Below are 16,010 nucleotides of genomic sequence, written 5' to 3' on the forward strand. Positions count from 1 at the left end.
AAGCGCGCCACCGCGCATGCGCGGCTCAAGAGCTGCAGTACCCGATTTTGGTCGCTCGGTGGCAGCAGCGAGCAAAGAAAGGCGCGCTACTGCTCATGCGCGGCTGAAGAGCTGCAGTACCGAATTCTGGTCGCTCGGTGGCAGCAGTGACCAAAGAAAAGCGCGCCACCGCGCATGCGCGGCTCAAGAGCTGCAGTACCCAATTCCGCTCGCCGGGTGCCACCGTCGCCTCACCGGCCCTTTCCCCTTCTCTCCGCCCAGTTCGTACCATCGACAGACGGTAACTGCTTACTGGCGGTACTGGGCTTAGATTTCCCTGCCCTTTTCCCACTCGCGGCCCGGGCACTAATCTTCATCGCCTCTGTACCAAAAAGCACCCGGTGGCTCCAGCATTTCAGTCCTTTCCCTTTGGCCGCTTTACAAGTCCCGTGGTTGTTTCTGCCCGTGCCCCCCAGCCCATTACCCGGGGAGGAGAAGCAGCACGGGGAACCTGTGGAACAGGTTTCTTTCTAACCCGGAGGAAGCCCCAGGGATCGCTGTCTCGGTCTGCAGGTGGCATCGGGGTTGTGGGAGTGACAGCGGCGACTCAACAGATGCTGGAGAGAGATTTAAAAAAAATAAGGCCACACGGGTGACACCCTGAGAGCAGGGGAGGGGCAGCTATGTCCATCAGGAAACCGCGCTTCTGAGCAGACCCGGTGCCAGTGGCTGACCTGCAAACGAGCGATACGCTGGTGGTCCTGGGGCTGTGTTGCGGTGTTTGCACCTTTCCTCGCCTCTGTGCTATCAGCACTCTGCTCTCCTCATCCTGCACACACGCAGGGCTTGCCACTTGGAGGAGAGACGCTGCACGACATCACTTACCACCCTGCCCTCCAGCGTGCAAAGGAATTAGAAATGAAGCAGGGAAAGCCAAGAGGCCTGCTGGTGTATTAGGCGTCCTCAGCAGTTGACCGTAGAGCCCGGCAGGTTCCATCCTTGCTCTGTGCTTTTGTAGCTTGAACCCCCGATTGTTTTGCCATCGAGACTGCAAGGCGAGGAATACGCCTCTACTTGAACAAGCAAGACCCCTGCCAAATAGCTGAGCTGTGCGCAGTGATAGGTGGCTGCCTGTGACCGACACCTTTTTCTGCTAAAACCAGAGCACGCTTCCCTTGTGAAGAGCCATCGGCAGTACAGAACGTACCTGAGCTCTCCTTGCACCGGCTGCCCAGAGAACGGCGTCTTAGTTCGACTGAAGCGTGCAGCAGCCTGTCGTCATCCCAGCCCCTCGCCCTCGAGCAAGCGGCTGCCTGTAGCAGCGGCAGAACCACTGCTGCGCAGAGGGGAAAGGAATGGCTTGGCGTCAAGCTCTGCGGGCTGCCTGTGGCCCCTGCGGAGCCGACGACCTCGGCAGCCCATACAAAGGGCGAAGCTAGCAGCCTGAGAAGGAGTCACAGGGTGCTGCAGCTCCTGCCACAACCATCCTTCCCAGCCTGCTCATGGAGCACAAGGCACTTGAAAGCAGCAGGAAAGAACAAGGATGGCAAGATGGCAGGAATAACACGGAGAGCCTAAAGCGTTTAGCCAGCAGGGCTTGCAACTCACCTTGTGCCGTGGTTTAATCCCAGCTGGCAACTCAGCACCACACAACCGCTCACTCGCTCCCCCCTCAGTGGGAGGTGGGAGAGAATTGGAAGGGCAAAAGTGAAAAAACTCCACTTGTAAGGAAAAGGGGGGGAAAAAAACCCCAAACAACAGAGAGAAAAACCCCAGACAGACAAGCGGTACAAATGAAAACAATGGCTCACCGCCAACCGACGGATGCCCAGCCAGCCGCAGCCCAGCAGCGCCCCCCCCACCAACCGCCCCCCGAGTTTTATTTCCTGACGTCACAGGGTCTGGAACATCCCCTGGGTCCGCCGGGGTCAGCTCTCCCAGCGGTGCCCCCTCCCAGGCCCTCGCGCACCCCCAGCCCGCTCGCCGGCAGGGCGGGGCGAGGAGCAGAACAGCCCCCGGCGCCGTGCAAGCGCTGCTCAGCAGGAACCCACGCAGCCCCGTGTCACCGACGCTGTTTGCAGCACAAACCCAAAACGCAGGAGGAGGGAGAGTGGGGTGGGAGTGGGGTGCGGGGGAGCGGGAGGGGGGTGCCAGAGTTTGGGCGGGGGGCAACGGGCAGGTTGGCGGGGCAGGCAGCACCCCAGGGGTCCGGGGCAGAGGGGTTACGGCAAGGCAGTGCGGAACACGGGGGGTGGGAGGAGGGAGAGGAGAGAGGAGGGCAGTGCGGGCACGAGGTAGGAGGGCAGGGGATACGGGGGACGCGTCACGGGGAAAACCTCGCACGGTGGGAAAAACCTCGCACGGGAAAGGCGGGGCGGACACCGGGAGGGGCGGGGGGGACATGCGTGGGGGTGACCTACGCCAGGGGGTCCACCCGGGACCACCCACAGCAGAAAACTCGCCTGGGATAACCCGCAACAGATAATCCGTTCCCGATGACTGACCCTTGCTGGATAACCACGAGCGATGCCCCTCAAGTGGCTGGTGTTTCACCCCAAATCTTCCCCAAATCGGGGGGTTTTTTGCTTTTCCATAATATCAAAATTGGGGTTTTTTCCTTTTCCAAAACATTCCACCATTTGGAGGTTTTTCAACGCTTTTTCACACAAAAATTGGTGGTTTTTGCTTTTTCGTTTTGTGTGTGAAAATGGGGGTTTTTTTGCTTTCCGGCTGCCCAAATCCAGGCGGATTTGGCTTTCCCGGGAGCTCCAAGTTGGGTATTTTTCCCCCAAAATTGCGGGCTTTTTTTTCCCCCACCCCTTGCAGGCCCCGAATTAGGGGTTTTGTGGTATTTTTAGGCCATGGCGGCAGGTCCCGCTCTGCGTGCGCAGCCCTGCAGGGGAAAGTCCCTGTTGGGGGAACTGGCCCCCAATCAGGATGGGAACAGGCGGAAAAGGAGAACAGGGAAGAGGCAGCTTTTGAAAGCGCTTTTATATCTTCAATAGAGAGGTGTTTCGGGGCGGGGGGGTGGGGGGGGGTGGGGGGCGTCAAGTTTTAAAATCCTTTCTATAAACAGGGTTTCTTTGCATTTTAAAAACCTTATTATCATAGACATTTACACTTAATGTATTTACACATATCTCTATATATATATTTAGTGAATATATTTATCTTTCACTTATATCCCCGTTTCCCACTTATTATATATACTACCTGCTCAGACTATGGATCTGTTGACTTCCATATTTTGAACACTTAAATGTCTTTATAGACTTCTCTATTTACACTTACATATATTTACACCTATATCTTTATAGACTTAGATTTTAGACTTAGATGTCTATTTACACTTGTACATAATCTCTTAGATTACATATAATGTCTATGTAGACTCCCTATGTAACACGTAGTAAGTGTAGATAGCGGTATCTATTCAGACCTTTTTCTATTTTAAATTCCTTCATGTATAAAATGTATCATCCTTTTTGCATTTGGAAGTTCTTTATTTTTTAATTTATAGAGACAAAATTTTAAAATTTTGTATTTTAAAACCCTATATACATCTTTCGAATTTTTTTATACTCTAAAATCCTTTATATAATAGGGCAGATATAGGTTCTTATTTTGAAATCCTTTTGTACGTATAAATTAATATTATTTTTCAATATATGTAACAAGGAGAGATTTTTTTTCTCTTTCGAGGCCTCACAGATATATTTACAGTTTTTAAAAATTTTTGAACGCCCCCCCATGAATTTTCAGGCAATTTGGGCTGTGACCCCCTTTGGGGGGGGGGGGGGGGAGGGGGGGACACGGACCCCCATGACCCCCCATTCCCCACTCACCTGCTCCTCCACGGCATCATCACCCCCGTGGTGATGCTGGGGTGCCCCAAATGACATCATCACCCCTCCAGGCCCCCCAACCCCCCCTTTTTATTCACCCCCCCAAAAAGACACAAAACGAGGGAAACGGCCCCAACCGGCAGCTCGTTACTTTAATAATGCCGTTTACGTATGTACGCACGCACCCCCGCCAAAAAGGGGGGCTCTGCTAGAAAGATAAAGGAGGGGCGGCCCCCCCAAACGCTTGCAGCCCCCCCCAGCCCCCGTCCCGCAGGCTGCCAGCCGGCCCCTTACCCTCAGCACGCCTAACGACCGGCAGGCAAACCTGGGCCAGGGGTCTCTCCTGAGCACCACGGGACGCTCACAGCGAGGCATCTGAAAAACAAAAATCCCAACGGATATTTCAGCACGTTAAAAAAACAGCACCGAAGGCAGCAGAGGAATTCGGTCAGGATAAGGGAGAGGGTAGCAGTCGAGCTAAAGGAGGGTGCCAGGCAAACGGGTCAGCTCGAAACACAACGCCGCCTTTAAAAGCTCGAGCGATTCGAACGCTTAAAATCAGCGTGAAGACTAATTGACACGATTCTGAACACGTTCTTCGCAGAGAAGTAAACGCTCTCGCTGGTGTCGGAAAACGCCTCGTCCCTTCCTTACAGCACCGCTGCCGGGAGATAACCCCGTGAGGCTGCAGGACAAGGGCGCGCCGTAATCAGCATCTACGCGCACGGATCCACCTCCGCAGCTCCAGCCCTTGCGCTGCTGCTGCTGCTGCGCATCTCGCTCGCTTGGCCGATAAAGCTGAAAGTGAAGCGTAAAACTTTGAAGAGTAAAATGAAAAAGAAAGAACAAATCTCAGCAATTCATTTTATGCTAAAAAGGCGTGCGCACGCTTACATACGTACAATGAGAAGACTCATACTATAAAAATATTTGATTTTCCTTTTGCGTTAATTGAAATTGCGTAGCTGTGAATTCATACCGTTAAATTATCTACCTCCAAGCTACACAGCTATCGTTTGACCAGGGGTTTTGCGTGTGTGACATGACTAGGAGGGACGCCTGGCCAGCTGCGCCGAGACCGATGCTACCGAACTGCCGGGGAAACGCGCCGTCGAAAGCGAGACAGAAATAAAGTGCTTCAGAGCACTCTGCCAAAAGATCAGGAAAAAAGCCCCTAACGTTCAGTTGCCTCTCTTTTTAAACGTTTAGAGCAACTACCCAACTGCTTAAGCACACCTAATAAATTATACACTACAGCTATTTGGCAGTTGCAGTTTAAACAATGCAAGTCAGTTTGGAAATTAGACAATTTTAACTTTCTTTTTTTGGGGGGGGGGGAGGGGGAGGGCAGGCGGTGGGGAATATCAAATCCCCGGTGCTGCAATACGTAAGGCTACCAAAAAGGACTGGCAGGTTTGCTAACGCTGTTGGCTGTACCCAAGCGTGCGGAGGAACGCGTCTTTACGATCTCTCGACCGTTACACCCGAGAACCAAAGATCAGCCATACGTCGACTATTGGAAGATGTGCTGCGCTTGGGTCCTTGCAAGGAAATCGACTTAACTCCTTTTTTTTTTCCAGAGAGAGTGAAAAGTCTCCTTGCGGATGACTTCTGCTGCCAAGCACGTCATCTCTGAAGATCCATTCTGATGGGAAGTTCGTAAAAGGCAACTCCTTTGAATGAAAAAGATTTCCATTCTGGAAAATCTCTTTCCAACCGAAGTCAAAATTACACGCTGCAGGTTAGGAAAAAGGACATTAGAGAATCAGTAACTCACCGAAAACACATCAGGACTCTCTGTCGCTAGTTACGAGGCTGCTACCGCTTCTCGGGAAAGCCTGGAAAACACACCGAAGCGACGCCGATTTGTCCCGTGTTGTCCACGCCTCTTCTTTGACCTTGATTGCTTTTAGCACAGATGCTAGTATCTCAGTAAGGTTTTCGAGTGCTCCTGTAAGGTATTTTAAACACTGACTGACTGAAAAAGCATAAAGCTTTTATCGTGAAAACAAAGCCTGTTTCTCCCGAACATCCGAACTCTTACAAACGGTTCCTTTCCTCTTCTAGTCCAACATTATTTTCACAGCACCCTTTAATAGCAAGCACACAGAAACAGAAGACTCTGCTTTCAGGAAGAGAAAATAGACGAAGGAAAGCAAGCCTTGAATAGGCGTACCACGCTCCAGAACAGACCTTTATTTTTAGTATTTGTGTTAAAATATTTCATGTTAAAAAATCAGATAGAAGGAGAGCTGCCACATTCTTCGTGTTAACTGTAAAGTCCACACTACAAGCACCTTAGGAAAAATGCAGACACATATCACAGGCATACCTTGTTCTTGCAGACCACTATGGATCCTTTCCATCCGTCTCGTACTTTCACGGCAGTTGACATTCTGCTGAGAGGAAAGGCAAAAAAAAAAAAAAAAAAAACAAACCACGTTTAGCACAAAGCTTCCTTTTCTGTGAAGACTACAACTGAATGGAGGAGAAAGTATTTTGCATCATCTTTGGTGCAGTTGTTGAGACAGGCCACTAGAGCTTATGCATGTTTTAGACCACCGTGCCTTTTTTTTTGGCTCATCGGCAGCTTTAGTTTCGCTAGAACTCACTTGCCTAGAGACGCGCAGGTGACAGGCACAGACACCTACGTACGTTTTCTCAAGCCTAAGTAGAGCCGCGATTTCCTCACCCTATACGTCCCAAGTTGAGTATTTTTGTTAAAGAGTACGGCAACCCGTCTGTCCTCGCGAACTCGCTGCAAAAGAGGAATCCTTTTTTCCAGGACGTTTCTCCAGACGGTCAAGATCTTTGAAAACTGCAGTTGTGCCACCAAACCTGCTCAGGGTCCCTCCCAACCTTCGACCATCGTTAGATTTAACAGGCACACGCTCTATTCCGTCTTCCAACAGCAAAAATACATAACGCCCCCAGACCCCTAGCGCAACCCTACGGACGTCCACACGCACCTCGCTGTTTTGATGAGGAGCCACTGAGCACCCCTGCGAGCACAGCGGGATCATGCGCAAGACCAGTGTCCTGGTTTCGGCTGGGATAGAGTTAATTCTCTTCCTGGTAACTGGTATAGCGCTGTGTTTTAGATTTAGGACGAGAAAAACGTGGATAACACGCTGATGTTTTAGTTGTGGCTAAGTAGCGCTTACGCTAGTCGGGGACTTTTCAGCTTCTCATGCCCTGCCAGCGAGAAGCTGGGAGGGACCTTAGCCAGGACAGATGACCCAAACCGGCCAAAGGGACAGTCCATACCATATGACGTCACGCTCAGTACATAAGCTGGGGGAGTTGGCCGGGCGGCGGCGACTGCCGCTCGGGGACCGGCTGGGCATCAGTCGGCGGGCGGTGAGCAATCGCATTGTGCGTCGCTTATTTTGTGTATTCTTTTATCGTTACGATTGTTTCCCCTTCCTGTTCTGTCCCATTAAACTGTCTTTACCTCATCCCACGAACTTCACTTTTTTTTCCCGATTCTCTCCCCCACCCCACTTTGGGGGCAGGGGGAGCGAGCGAGCGAGCAGCTGCGTGGTGTTTAGCTGCCTGCCGGGTTAAACCACAACAACCAGCTTCACCTACGCCGATTTCCGCGAATGCAGCTTCTGAAGCTTTAAACTGAAAACCGTATCTTGACACTTTGCCGCGGCAGAAACGATCCGTAACTAGAACTCTACAAAAACGCAGTAACGCAAATTGCAAACCCACAGCAGCGACAGCTTCAGAAATATTTCTACCGGGAACAAGGGAGAAAAACAATACAGTTTCATCTCACGCACAGGAAAGCAGCAGGCAGAGAAAAGGGTCGGCATTCGTAGCCCTTGCAGAACACAGGCATTCTCCTTCCATTCCTAAACCCGCCTCTTAGGTCGAAACATCACAACACTACTACGGCAATATCGAGAGCAGGGAACAGCAGCCCTGCCGCTGGATGTGCTACTGACTCATGCTATTTACGTAGCAGGACACCTAGACAGAGGGGCACGTTTTTCCACACACAACCCTGAACTTCCTGAAAATTTATGTTTACCAAAACGAGCCATTTGGAACACATTGCCAAACAATGTTTGGCAATAAAACTTTGATGTGTTTGACACACACAAATTTGGGGTAACTCGCTACTTGCTTCCTGCTGTTGTTGTTCTTCCTTCAGAAATTCTACTTGTAGCCAAGTTATTCGCTACCGGTTCAAGCATTTACCTTCCAGGTATTACCAGCACATTTACACAGGCGAGGAACTAAATCGCTCTTCTAAAACTACCCGAGTGAAAATTACAGCCACGAAAGAGGAGTGACAGAGAAGAAAAGGAGAGGTCAGGCAGCAAGAGAGCTCTGCAGGCTGCCACCAGTCAACATCGCACTCTTTAAAAAAAAAAAAAAAACAAAAAAAAAACAACAAACCAAAAAATAACACAAACACAAAAAGCCCACAAAAACCAACAACAAAACAAAACCTTGACGTTGTACCTTTTTTTTCTTTTGGAGCTCGTCCCTGTCTCAGCAGATTGTCTCGTCAGAGCATGAAATGCAGATGATCTGTATCCCGATGACATCTGCACGCGATGAACACGTGTTCAGAAATAGTCCAGATCTGTAAGACCGGTGTCATTTGTGTGGTTTTAATAATCATAACTCCGTTTTATTGACCGATGCATTTGCGAGGAAACTAAGTAACTTTTAAACGTAGCCTCTCCTTGGGGAGAAAAATGCGTTAGGGAGTGAAAAAAATGATGATTCAGAGCTCCCAACCACGACGGAGCAGCGGGGAAATTAACAAAAGTGAAGGCCAACAGCAGCAACACGAAGCGACATTTGGCTTTAATTCTGATCACGTACTTAAGCGGCTCTCCAGGTCTATACCTCGATCCTATGAATGACTAGCCCTTTTTTGGAAGGACCAACTTTTTTCCTTAAAAGTCCTAGACTGAAGACTCCACTGAACAGAACGTGGATTGAGCCACAGGACAACGTGCCATCAACACTCTCAGGAAAAAAAAATCAAGTAAAAATCAAGTTTAAATATCAGTTTCCATCGTGTCTCATTCATTCCGTTTCTAGTGACACCTGGGTGCTCCAAAATTCACTATCCTGACACCACGTAGTACTACAAATTGAGTTATGCCTATAAAAATAAAAGGCTATTTCCAACCTGCCCATAAAATCAGTATGAACAAACAGAAGAGAAACACTTGAACTTAAAGAAGGACACAGGCAGCTCTTAATTTTTCGTAGATGAAAGCTCATTCTTTTCCCTGAAAGGAAAACACTCGTAACTACCCGGGTTAGTTACGCTAACGAGGGTACGTAGGCACGCTCTGTTCACGGCAATTGTTCATCAGCTTTTCTGCACCGGCAGCAAATTTGCCTTTTCCCTGGGTTTGACGTGGAGCACCTGCAGCGTCCTTGAACGCACCAATGTTTCTCCCGGCTCCCCCGGCCCCACACGTGCCATCACCTGAGCAGCAAGCGGCATCAACCACGCAGGATTTTCTTCACGTGACGCAGAAGGTGACGCTGGGAAAAGAGGAGGCACAAAATGAACCTGTTTGTCACACCCAGCCAACGGCGAAAACCCAGGGAAGGATTCTGCCGGGCGGGGCCGGGCTGTGCACCCCGGCAGCTCCAGCCGGCCGGTTTCGCTCCCCTTTGCCGGGTACCGGGGAGACACCGCCGCCTCGTGCTGCCGCCTGCCCCCCGGGGAGAGCCGGGGGACCCCCACCTCACTTCAGCCCTCGGGAACGGGTCCGGGAGAGACCCTCCACGCAAAGAGAGCGGATCCACGCGTGGCGTGGATTTAATCCCCGAGGGAAGAGGCCGGGCTCCCCGCTGGCAGAAGGACAACTCGCCTCCCTGCCGCTCGGAGCGCCTTGCTGGGGACAGCCCTGCCTGCGCCTGGCTGCTCTTCAGCCGTGCTGGGAGTGCAGTCTGGCCGACGGATGCTCCGGCAAACAGACACTGCAGCGAATCGCAGCTCCCGCTCGTTACAGCTGCTGGTAATTTTGCCTCTGGCTAAGGCATGCCCCAGACAGCGGACACCTCGTCTCGTTCCAGCTCCTGCTTGCGACGGTTCTGGCTAATTGAAGCTCCAGCTCTGCAGCGTTGATTTCAGCTCCTTCTCCTTACAAGCTCCAGCTGTTTGCAACAGCCTGGGCTTTTGACAAGGTCGTAAACCAACCGCTGTCAAAACTCGACTATTAGGATAAAATATCATAGTTGGACATTGTATAAACATTAATCAGTTTGTAGGACTAACCAGTTAATAACTATTCGAAGCAGTCGACAAGCAAGAGCTGGACTCGAAGAGGGCGTGCGGGGTCTGAAAAGCAGAGACCACCTCTTCCCCCCAGAGACCACCGCACACGTTGAGTTGGGCCTGGTGCATGCCGGCCTCCCGCACTTCGGGGTCCGGCAGGACCAGAGCCCCTCCCCCCGGGGAGGGTCCACGCACCCTGCCCACCCCCTCCTTTCCCCTGCAGCCCCCAATGCCCTCCCACCCCCCCGCACAAACGGCCAAACCGGCTTCTGCTTTGGGCCCCCAAACCAGCTCACTTGGCACCCATTTCTGAGCCCAAAAACCCAGCTGCTGCGCCTGTTCTCAAGGCCCAAAGATGCCCCCGGGGAGGGCAAGCGCTTGTGTGATGCTTCGGGCAGAAACGGGGCTTTGAAAGGTCTGATCCCGGTGCCGGGGGAGCAGAGGCGAGCTGGCTGGGACCAGCTGTTGCTCCTGGAACAACCCCAAGTCCCTGCTCCGAGGTCTTCCCCTTGGGGCCCTGGGGTGGACCTGTCCCTCCCCTTCAAATGCTCCAGCAGTTTCGGGGGCAGAAGGCCGTTTCTAAGCCCTCTCTCCAGCAGCTCCTCCCTCGACTCGGCCAGTGAAGCCCCCAGACTCGAGCACCTCGCTGAGGCGGGCGGCCTCCATTGCCTACAGGCTGCCCGTCTGCCTGCAGGGAGGGCTGGGGGGTCCCCGGCCCCACGGGGCGACAGTGGGGACTCGCAGGGAGGGTCTGTTTGCACACAGCGCCCCCCCCCGCCCCGGCCCCACTGCGCGGCCCCCCTAGGGCACACAGCGCCCCCCCCGGCCCCACTGCGCGGCCCCCCTAGGGCACACAGCCCCCCCCCCCCCCCAGCCCCACTCCCCAGATGCTCACAGCCCCTCCTCCGCCTGGAGCCCCCCCAGCCCCCGTCCCCGGAGCCTGCAGGACAGCCCCCCCCCCGCCACAGCCCCACTCCTCGGCTCCCCGGGCCCGCGGCCCCTCACACTCACGCTGCGCCGCCGCCTCGGTGCAGAGCCCGCCGCGCGCCCCGTTGAAATACCCTCCGCAGCCAATCAGCGCGCGGCTCCACCGCACGGCCCGCGCGGGGCACGCCTGGAGTTGTAGTCCCCGCCCCGGGAGTGCGCATGCGCACGGCGCCTCGTGCAGCCCGGCTGCCTCTACATCGACACCCGTACAATGGAGGTGATCGTGCACCGACCCTGGTGCAACCCTTGTGCCCCCCATGCTCGCAGCCCCTCCCCGGTGTTTGCAAGCGCCTCCCAGCCCCAGGACCCCCGGTGCTCACAGCACCCGACCACACCATTTTCCAGCCCCGTGGGAGCCCCAAGCTCCACTCTCAAGCCCCGCCAGGACCCACAGCCCCACTCCCCAGCTCCTTGGGGGACTGCAGCCCCCGCCCCCAGCCCCACTCCCCAGCCCCCCTAGGACACACAGCCCCACTCCTCAGCGCATCTAGGGCGCACAGCCCCGCCCAGCCCCCCTCCCCGGCCCCCTCCGGGACGCACAGCCCCCCCCAGCCCCCCTCCTCGGCCCCCTCCGGGACGCACAGCCCCCCTCAGCCCCCCCCCCCGGTCCCCCCGAGACGCACAGCCCCCCTCCTCAGTCCCCCAGGGGGTCCGCAGCCTCCCGCCAGCCCGCCGTGCCCGCGGCACCTCAGACTACTGCCGCCGCCGCCGCCTGGGTGCAGACCCCGCCGCGCGCCCCGTTGAAATATCCTCCGCAGCCAATCAGCGCGCGGCTCCTCCGGGCCGCCCGCGGGGGGCACGCCGGGAGTTGTAGTCCCCGCCCCGGAAGTGCGCATGCGCACGGCGCCTTGTGCAGTGCGGGTGCCTGCGCAGGGACCCCCGTGCAACGGTGGGGATTGTGTTGTCCGAAAAGCGGATTCGTGCCCGGCGTGCAAGTAACCAATTCCACACGCTCAGGAGAGATATTGTTTTATTCAGGCCTGGGTGCTCGGTGGACTTGCCACAAATCAAGCACACACGGTCTAATCACCTTTCTGTTTATATCCATGCTTCTCATACATATTTTAAGTTTCCTTGTTACATATGCGTTACATTTCCGAGAACTAATTATAATATTGCATCATCTTAAACACATGCGCACTAAAGCCTTTAGGGTCTTCTTGGGGGTCTTGGGTGGTCTCTGGTGGTCGGCAGGGCAGTGAACTCTTCATGAACTTATTTCCTCTTTACCTTATAGGGTCGCAATTTGTCCCTGAGCCATGCTTGGACCACGTCTGTTTATAGTTTCCATAGCTAAAATTAATTATCACTACTTCTAAAACACACACCTGTTAGTTACCTAACTTCTAAGCAACAAGTCTTCATTGTTTAAAATTACAGAAGCGAGCAATACAGTTTAGTTTGTTGTGGATTCTATCTATCACCATAGTGTTCTTAAATTAAAACATATACATCTTGATCTCCTCCAATCAAACACCCACTCACTAGCTTCATCATTCTGGTTTCTTATTAACTGGTCTTTTAACCCAGTTCTGGGTGAGGGCTATACACAGGATGATAACACTTTGAAGATTAATATTGATTAAGATTAACATTAACAATTCCCCCCTTTGAGACTTATGATGTTAAACATCATGAGCCTCATAATACTTATTTTCTACAAAAAGATACAAATTGAATCATACAACATGTAATCATAACTAAAATAACGATCAGTACCACAAACAAAAATAATTGTCTAAGCCAATTTAAATTTGGAAGCCACGAGAACAACCAAGAAAATCTAATCCTTCCAGTTCTTTAAACCCATATGCCAAATCTTTTAATTGTTGGATTTTCTTCTCCACTAACTGTGAATTATCACTTAAATTAAAACAACACATTCCTTTAAATTCTTCACAGCCATGATTGTGTCTTAAAAGTAAATAGTCAATTGCAGCCCTGTTTTCAAGTGTGGCTTCTCTTACTTGTGTCATTTCCATACCAATAGTCGAAAGTGCTTGGGAGGTATAATTTATATCTTTTCTTACCAAACAAGAACTATACATCTCTCCCACAGAATTTTCGGCTGCAATACAAAAGGAAGACATGTCGGTTACTTCTCGGGCTAAAAGTTCCCAGATATTTCGATTTCTATAACAAAAATTGAGAATCAATCTGACTGATCGTTATTATTAACAACAACACATTTTACATCTTCCTTCTCTCTCTAATTTAATTCTGTTCAAAATCAAATTGTTACACTAATTTAGCAGCATCTCCAGTATCTCATTGAACACGCCGCAAAGTTAACTTCAATGGTTCCTTACATACAGATGTCCACAGTCCAGGTGGAATTTTTTTAATCCTCGTATAATGAATCCAAGAATCTATTCCTTCTAGTTTCACAGCAGTGTTTGTTATTAACAGCACCTGGAAAGGTCCTTTCTACTTTTCTCCAAGAGGGTCGTCCTTCCACGTTTGCAAATAAACTTGATCCCCTGGATTAAATGAGTGTACTGGAAATTCAAGAGGTAAAGGTGTCTTCAAAAGGACATACTTATGGAAAGAATTCAACACCTTACTCAAAGATAAAAGATATTCAGTTAATACTTTTTCTCCTATTACATGCATTTGTTCTGATCCTCCTGTCAAATTAACACTATCAGGTTTTCCATATAAAATTTCAAATGGACTCACTTTTTCTTTAGCTCTAGGGGTCACCCTAATTCTCAACAAGGCAAGTGGTAAGGCTTCGATCCACTTCAATTGAGCTTCCTGACATATTTTAGAAATTTGTCTTTTCAATGTTTGATTCATCTTTTCCACCTGCCCACTAGATTGAGGTCTCCAAGGGGTATGGAGATCCCACTTAATCCCTAATGTTTCACTCATGTTTTTAACAACCTCTGCTACAAAATGTGGACCTCTGTCTGAGGATATTCCTAAAGGGACTCCAAACCTTGGAATTATTTCTTTCAACAAATGTTTTACAACCTCTTTTGCCTTGTTGGTTCGACACGGGAAAGCTTCCGGCCATCCAGAGAAGATATCTACCAATATCAATAGATATCGGTATTGGTTACATCGCGGTAACTCTGAAAAATCTATTTGCCAATACTCACCGGAAGTTATGCCTCTTTTTACCTCTCCAGGAGGCGGTCGGATTTGTATTTTCGGACAAATCTCACATTTATTACTCACACTTTTAGCAATCAATAACATTTTGGTTCCTATCGCATATCGTCTTACTGATTCCACCATTGCCTCTGTTCCCAATATGTGTTTCAGCATGGGTTTTGACCATTAATTTCTTCATAATTTCAGGGGTCACTATACATTGTCCATGTGAAGTTATCCACCATCCTTGATCATTCTTCTTACAATGTAATAACATAGCTAATTTATTTTCTTTCTCATTATAATTTGGGGATTCCACCTGAATTTCTTTTGATGGAATTAAAACATAAATCATAGTATTTAATGCTACACGTTTAGCAGCCTTATCTGCTTTTCGATTTCCTTGTATTACTTTTGAGTCCCCTTTTTGATGAGCTTTACAATGAATCACCGCAACTTCTTTAGGTTTCTGTACTGCTTCCAACAAATTCAAAATCTCTGTTCCATATTTTATAGGGGTACCGCTAGCAGATAAAAGTCCTCGCTCCTTCCATATTGCTCCATGAGCATGCACAACTCCAAAAGCATATTTAGAATCTGTATAGATGTTAACTCTTTTACCTTTAGCCAAATTTAAGGCTTTTGTGAGGGCTATAATTTCTGCTTTCTGGGCGGATGTATTTGGAGGTAATGCTTTTACTTCTCCATCTTCAGTTAAAGTTACCACGGCATAACCAGCCCTCCTTTCTCCTTTTACAACAAAGCTGCTTCCATCAGTAAATAATTCTTCATCCGGAGTTTGGAGAGGGACATCTTTCAGATCTGGCCTGCTGGCATACACCTGTTCGATAACTTGTAAACAATCATGGTTAAGATCACGCTCTTTTTCACTTGGCATTAAAGAGGCAGGATTTTCTTCAGGGCCTTTGGTTGCCTCATACAATGGTTCTGCCATCAAACCATAATTTGGAATCCAAAGGCGACACCATCCAGCCATTCCTAGAAATCCTCTCAACTCTCTTTTGGATTGAGGGGGTGCCATCCTGCAAATGGCTTCTTTTCTACCATTTCCCAATCTTCGCTGTCCTTGGGAAATCTCAAACCCCAAATAAATTACAGTTTGTTTTGCAATTTGTGCTTTCTTCTCTGACCCCCTGTAGCCAGCCATTCCCAAAAAATTTAGGAGGCTAACAGTCTTTTCTTTGCAGATCTCAGTAGTATCTGCTCCCAATAGGATGTCATCAACACACTGAAGGAGGGTGATTTGATCTTCCTTACCGGACCACTGTTCCAGTTCCTTATTCAGAGCTGCTCCAAAGATGGTTGGGCTATTTTTAAACCCTTGTGGCAGCACGGTCCAGCAGAGCTGAGTCCTCCTCCCAGTCGAAGGATCTTTCCATTCAAAAGCAAAAATCTTTTGGCTGTTTTCTTCCAGAGGTATACAAAAGAAAGCATCTTTCAAATCTATAACAGAGAAATATGCATTTGATTCATTGATAGTTGTTAACAGCGTATATGGATTAGGGACTATTGGGTGAATGTCCACCACTAACTGGTTTATCGCTCTTAAATCTTGAACCAGCCTCTATCCTTGGTTATGTGGCTTTTCCACTGGAAGGACAGGAGTATTATAATCAGATTGACATTCTCTTAAAAGTCCGTATTTAAGAAAATTATTTATTATTGGTTCCAAACCTTTTCTGGCTTCTATACTAATAGGATATTGTTTCTTTCTTACCGGTCGAGCTCCTGTTTTCAATTCAACTTTTACCGGTTCCACATTTTTCGCTCTTCCTGGTTTCTCTGTTGCCCAAACAAAAGGGTAAACTGCATCTTTA

General features: G+C 50.1%; 1 long non-coding RNA gene across 1 annotated transcript; it reads right to left on the reverse strand.

Moving 5' to 3' along the window:
• Window positions 1–3,954: 3,954 nt before the first annotated feature.
• LOC142077100 (uncharacterized) lies at window positions 3,955–11,179 on the reverse strand. The gene is made up of 4 exons (XR_012671551.1): window positions 11,098–11,179; window positions 9,289–9,347; window positions 5,602–8,424; window positions 3,955–5,497 (listed from the first exon to the last, which is right to left on the reverse strand). It is a non-coding gene; the product is annotated as an uncharacterized LOC142077100 (long non-coding RNA).
• Window positions 11,180–16,010: the final 4,831 nt, after the last annotated feature.

Source organism: Calonectris borealis, unplaced genomic scaffold (genome assembly GCF_964195595.1).
Source record: "Calonectris borealis unplaced genomic scaffold, bCalBor7.hap1.2 HAP1_SCAFFOLD_155, whole genome shotgun sequence".
In the NCBI taxonomy this organism is placed as follows: domain Eukaryota; kingdom Metazoa; phylum Chordata; class Aves; order Procellariiformes; family Procellariidae; genus Calonectris; species Calonectris borealis.